Genomic DNA, 6010 nt, shown 5'->3' with positions numbered 1-6010 from the left:
ATAGTCGGAATCACAATACCCAATCAACCCGCTTGAATTTTTCCCAAACTTGAGACAAACATTTGAGGTTCCCTTCAAGTACCTTAACAACCACTTTAGCGTCTCCCAATGACTCACAATGCTAACAGCTTGAGCAATATCAAGCCTAGAGCAAACCATAGCATACATAACGCTACCAACTGCGCACTAGTGGAAAAAAATGTATCTACTGCGTGTCATTTGCTGCGGTTTTTTTATATACGCAGCAATGAATAGGAAAAAGAATTTAGAAAAAAAACCTATTAAATGCTGCGGTTTCTTCATGGACAGCAGCAAATAAGCATTGAAGATACTCAAATGCTGCAGTTAACTGTGTTCCCGCATCAAATAAGACACTCAAATGCTGTGGTTGGTGCCATGCCCGCAGCAAATAGTCCACGAAGAAATCAAATGCTGCGGTTCTTTCTATGACCGCAGCAAATAGTCCACGAATAAGATGGCGTCTTTTAAATTTTAACGTATATTTTAATGAGAAACCCTTCTGTTTCATTATACCATAAACGAACACAGTAAACGCATAAACACAACACTTTTCTTCTCCGTCCAGACTTCAAACTTTAAACTTCTATTGTTCTTATTCATCATAAAACTTCAAACTTTGAGTTTTCATAAACCCCCTACTATTCTTCTACTGTTCTTGTTCATCATCATTCTTCAAAACCGTTTGAAACCAAAGGCATTTGGTCTTGTTAATCTACTACATACAAAAATCCTTCAAAACTTAAAGGTCTTGTTCATCTAAAACTGCTTTAAAAATTACTGCATACGAATTAAGGTATTATTATATTTTTCTTTTTAATGTGGTTTGCAAGTTCAATACATACGAAAATTAGTGCTAATTTTTTTTTCTTTGTAGATTATTACATAACCCACGAAATCAAGGTAATTTCTATTTGTTTTGTAAATTTGCAAGTTTATATTTTTATTGTTTCACTTGTAATTTAGTAATTTAGTTAAAAATGTGGTTTTTTAATTAATTATTTGCATATTTAGTAATTATTTGTGAATGTGGTTTGTGTGGTTTGTTAATTATTTGCATATTTTGTTAAAAATGTGGTTGGTTGTTATACTTGTCTTTAATTATTAGAATTAGAATACTTATATTTCTAAGGTTAAATGATTTAATTTTATTATTTATATTTTGAATGTTATATTTCTAAGGTTATACAATGTTACTTATTCAAAGTATCTATTTTTAGGATTAAATATATTTGTTATAAATAAGTATATATGTTTAAAAGTTTTGTATTAATTTTATTTTGAATTAAATAATCACATTAATTAGGATGACAAAAGATCGTTCTTGGATGTATGGTAGCATTGAATCGTTGGAATTATTGATAGCGTATTAGAATTTTGTAGTATTACGGTTGAACATCAAGTTAGGATGGGGGGAGTTGGTTTTTATTGCCCATGTGTCTCTTGTGGAAATGTATCAAAGGTAGATAGTGTTCGTATCCTTAGGGAGCACATACTTCGACGTGGGTTTAGGCCTCAATATCATGTTTGGTTTTGGCATGGTGAGGAGGGAGTTTACAAAGATAAAAGTGTAGTTGATGACGTCAATAATGTGGCTGATGTCAATGAAGATGTAGTAGATCATGTTGATGGGTATGAGACAAATGAAGAGAATGTCGATGAGGATGTGGATCGTGTTGATGAGATGATGGAGGGAGTCGAGGATGAGTTAGGAAAACGTCCTCGTGTTTTTGACTTGTTGACAGAGGCTTCTCAAAATCCTTTGTACCGTGGATGTACAAAGTTCACCAAACTAATAGCAGTGTTGACAATTTTCAACATTAAGTCAAAGTTCAATTGGAGTGACGCTAGTTTCACAATGTTATTAGAAGCGTTAGGTGAGATGCTTCCTGAGGGAAATGAACTTCCAAAGTCGACATATTATGCCAAAAAGCTCATGTGTCCTTTCGGCTTAGAGTACCAGAAGATTCATGCGTGTCCGAATGATTGTGTATTGTATCGGAATGAAAACAAGAACTTAGAAGAATGTCCTAGGTATGGGTTATTGCGCTACAAGTGTAAAGTGGCTCGGGATGCTAAAGGGCCCCCGGCTAAGGTATTGTGGTATGTTCCAATAATACCTAGATTCAAGCGCTTATTTTCTATAAAGAAAGATGCGTTAAATTTAAGGTGGCATGCTGATAGGGTGAAGAAAGGTCACTTGCTCACACATCCATATGATTCTCCGGAGTGGAAGAGTATTGATAGGTTGCATAAGACTTTTGGGGTTGAGGTTCGTAATTTAAGGCTCGGACTGTGTACGGATTGAATGAACCCATTCGGCAATCTTAGTTCTCAACATAGTACTTGGCCGGTACTGTTAGTGATCTATAATTTACCACCTTGGTTGTGTATGAAGCGTAAGTATATTATGCTTTCGCTTCTTATCTCGGGTCCTAAACAACCTGGCAATGACATAGATGTATATCTTGCACCTCTCATTGAGGTTTTGAGAAAGATGTGGGATGAAGGCGTTTCCGTGTTTAATGCATATGCTAATGAGGAGTTCACCTTGCGTGTAATGCTTTCATGCACCGTTAATGATTTTTCAGCATATGACAACTTATCGGGGTATAAGAACAAAGGGAAGAAAGCATGCCCAATATGTATCGATGACATGGAATCCACGTGGATTCCTAAGTGCAAACACGTATTCATGCACCATAGAAAGTTCCTCCCACGAGATCACCAATATCTTAAGAAGAAGAAGATGTTTAACAGGGAGGTTGAGGACCGTGTAGCTCGTCGACCATTAACCGGTTATGAGTTTTATGAACAGGTTAAGGGAGTTGAGACTGTATTTGGTAAAACAAGGCAAGTGCAAGGGGGTGAAGACCGATTATGGAAAAAAGAATCAATATTTTGGAAGCTTCCATATTGGAGAGATCTACAGGTTAGGCGTTGTCTTGACGTTATGCATATACTGAAAAATGTATATGATGCCATACTCGGGACTCTCATGAACATTCCGGGTAAGACAAAGGATGTTAGGGTCATACAAGATTGGTTTGAATGTAAGGGTCTTCGTCTGCAGGTTGTGGGCACATGTTAAGGTGAGTAAGAAAAGAAATAGAGCTAATGAAGTTGGTGGCAGTAACAAGGGAAAGGGCGGTAAGAAGAAGATGAGTAATGACAAAGTTTATTTGCCTTTAGCTTGCTACACATTGTCCAAAGCAGAGAAGCGGACATTTTGTGAGTCCTTGTATGGCATTAAGGTTCCGTCTGGGTACTCATCCAACGTGAAGTGATTTGTGACCCTAAATGGTGAGCTGATTTTGGGAAGCATGAAATCTCACGATTGCTATGTAATGATGCAAGTGTTCTTACCAATTGCAATCCGTGGAATACTACTAAAACATGTGAGATATGCTATTACCGAGCTATGTTCGTTCTTTAACACAATTTGTAGTAAAGTTTGTGATCCCTTTAAAATTGATGCTCTTGAAGTCGACGTGATTGTAACTTTATGCAAGTTTGAGATGTATTTTCCACCTTCTTTCTTTGACATAATGGTTCATCTTATTGTCCATCTTGTACGTGAGATCAAGCTTTTAGGTCCATTTTTTTTAAGGTGGTGTTATCCTTTTGAAAGACACATGGGTGTTTTACAAAACAAGGTGAGAAATCTTGCACAACTCGAGGGGAGTATGATTCAAGGCACTGTGAGCGATGAGATTAGTAACTTTATAGCCGAGTATTTGGCCATGGCAAAGCCTATTGGACTTCCCACCTCTCGACATGAAGGAAGGCTTAAGGGAAAAGGAACAATTTGCTCCAAATCGGTCGCACCTCCTCGAGACAGCCTTCTAAAAGCACACTTGTATGTGTTGCATCATATTCCGGAAGTTCATCCTTTTTTGAGTGAGCATCTGGATATATTTCGCGCAAAACATCCTTCTAAAGGGATAGGGTGTATCCGAAAGTGTTAAGTGGTTAGCTTTTGGTCCTCATGATGATGTCAACAAATATGAGGGTTACGATGTCAATGGGTTCACATTTTGCACTGAGGGTCAAGACAAGAAGTCATCTTATCTACAGAATAGTGGGGTTTCTATTTTGGCGTCATCTACCTTTTACGCGAGTGCCAAGGATCAAGCGCCGGTTGATGCTAAATTGGTATACTACGGGCGGGTACATGAAATATGGGAGCTTGACTACTTTACTTTCACTGTTGGTCTTTTCAAATGTAAGTGGGTAGATAATATTCGACGATGCATAAAAAATGACGACCCTTGTGGATTCACTCTTGTAGACTTAGCTCGTTTGTGTAATAGTGAGGAGCCATTCATACTAGCCACACAAGCCAAGCAAGTATTCTACATTGTAGACCCGTCTGATAAAAAATGGTCTATTGTTGTACCGAAAAAAAGAAGCATCCTTGGTATAGGTGATGTTGAGGACGAGGAAAAATATGAAGCTTTTGAAGACTCCCCCCCCCATAAATCCAAAATTAGTGGATCAAGATGATGTAGATGTTGGTTATATGCGTGTAGATCACACGGAAGGAATACATATGAATTAAGTGATTCACAAGGTATGAATTTTAAGATTTTTAAAGTTTTTTTGGCACTTTCGCGCATAAAGTAGCTCAAACTTGGTTTGTTTTGCATGAAAATTTTCACACAACACTATTTGGTATAAATTATTGTGTTGAACGTATTAGAATTGTAAATCATAGTCATAATCTTAATATTACTTGGCTTGTGTTGTAATATATTTATATTCATACTCTTTCAGGTACTGATATACAATGCATCTTTATAGAGACGAAATTGTCCTCGATAATGAGACCTCGGATAATGAGCATCGTAGTTACGACACTGAAGAGGACCAAATTGTGAGATACGAGCGTATGACTGAAGATGCTCCACCACTTAACAATGATTTTGAGACTGAAGATGCCCCACCAATTGATGCTCCCACTACCAGTAAAAAAAGAAAAGGGCGAGGTCCAACGAAAACCTCAAAGTCACAGAGGTTCCATAGTGCACGATTTGGAATACAATGCATAAAGTAGCTCAAACTTTGTTTGATTTGCACAAAACTTGGCACACAACATTATTTGGTATATATTATTGTGTTGAAGTGGATAGAATTGAAAATCATTGTCATATGCGAGAAATTACGTGTTAAGTTGCGATTTTATGGGTTTTTAAGTGTTTTTGGCACTTTTGCGCATAAATTAGCTCAAACTTGGTTTGTTTTGCACGAAACTTGGCACACAACACTATTTGGTGTATATTATTGTGTTAAGGTGGTTAGAATTAAAAATCATAGTCATATGCTAGAAATTACGTGTTAAGTTGAGATTTTATGTGTTTGTAAGCTTTTTTGGCACTAACATATATATATATATATATATATATATATATATATATATATATATATATATATATATATATATATATATATATATATATATATATATATATATATATATATATATATATATATACATATATATATATATATATATACATATATATATATATATATATACATATATATATATATATATATATATGTATGTATGTATATATATATATATATATATATATATATATGTATGTATGTATATATATATATATATATATATATATGTATATATATATGTATATATATATATATATATATATATATATATATATATATATATATATAAATATATATATATATATATATATATATATATATATATATATATATATATATATATATATATATGTATATATATATATATATATATATATATATGTATATATATATATATGTATATATATATATATATATATATATATATATATATATATATATATATATATATATATATATATATATATATATATATATATATATATATATATATATATATATATATATATATATATATATATATATATATACATACATATATATATATATATACATACATATATATATATATATATATATA

Source organism: Amaranthus tricolor, chromosome 12 (genome assembly GCF_026212465.1).
Source record: "Amaranthus tricolor cultivar Red isolate AtriRed21 chromosome 12, ASM2621246v1, whole genome shotgun sequence".
NCBI classification, from domain to species: domain Eukaryota; kingdom Viridiplantae; phylum Streptophyta; class Magnoliopsida; order Caryophyllales; family Amaranthaceae; genus Amaranthus; species Amaranthus tricolor.
Note: the sequence above shows the minus strand (reverse complement) of the source record.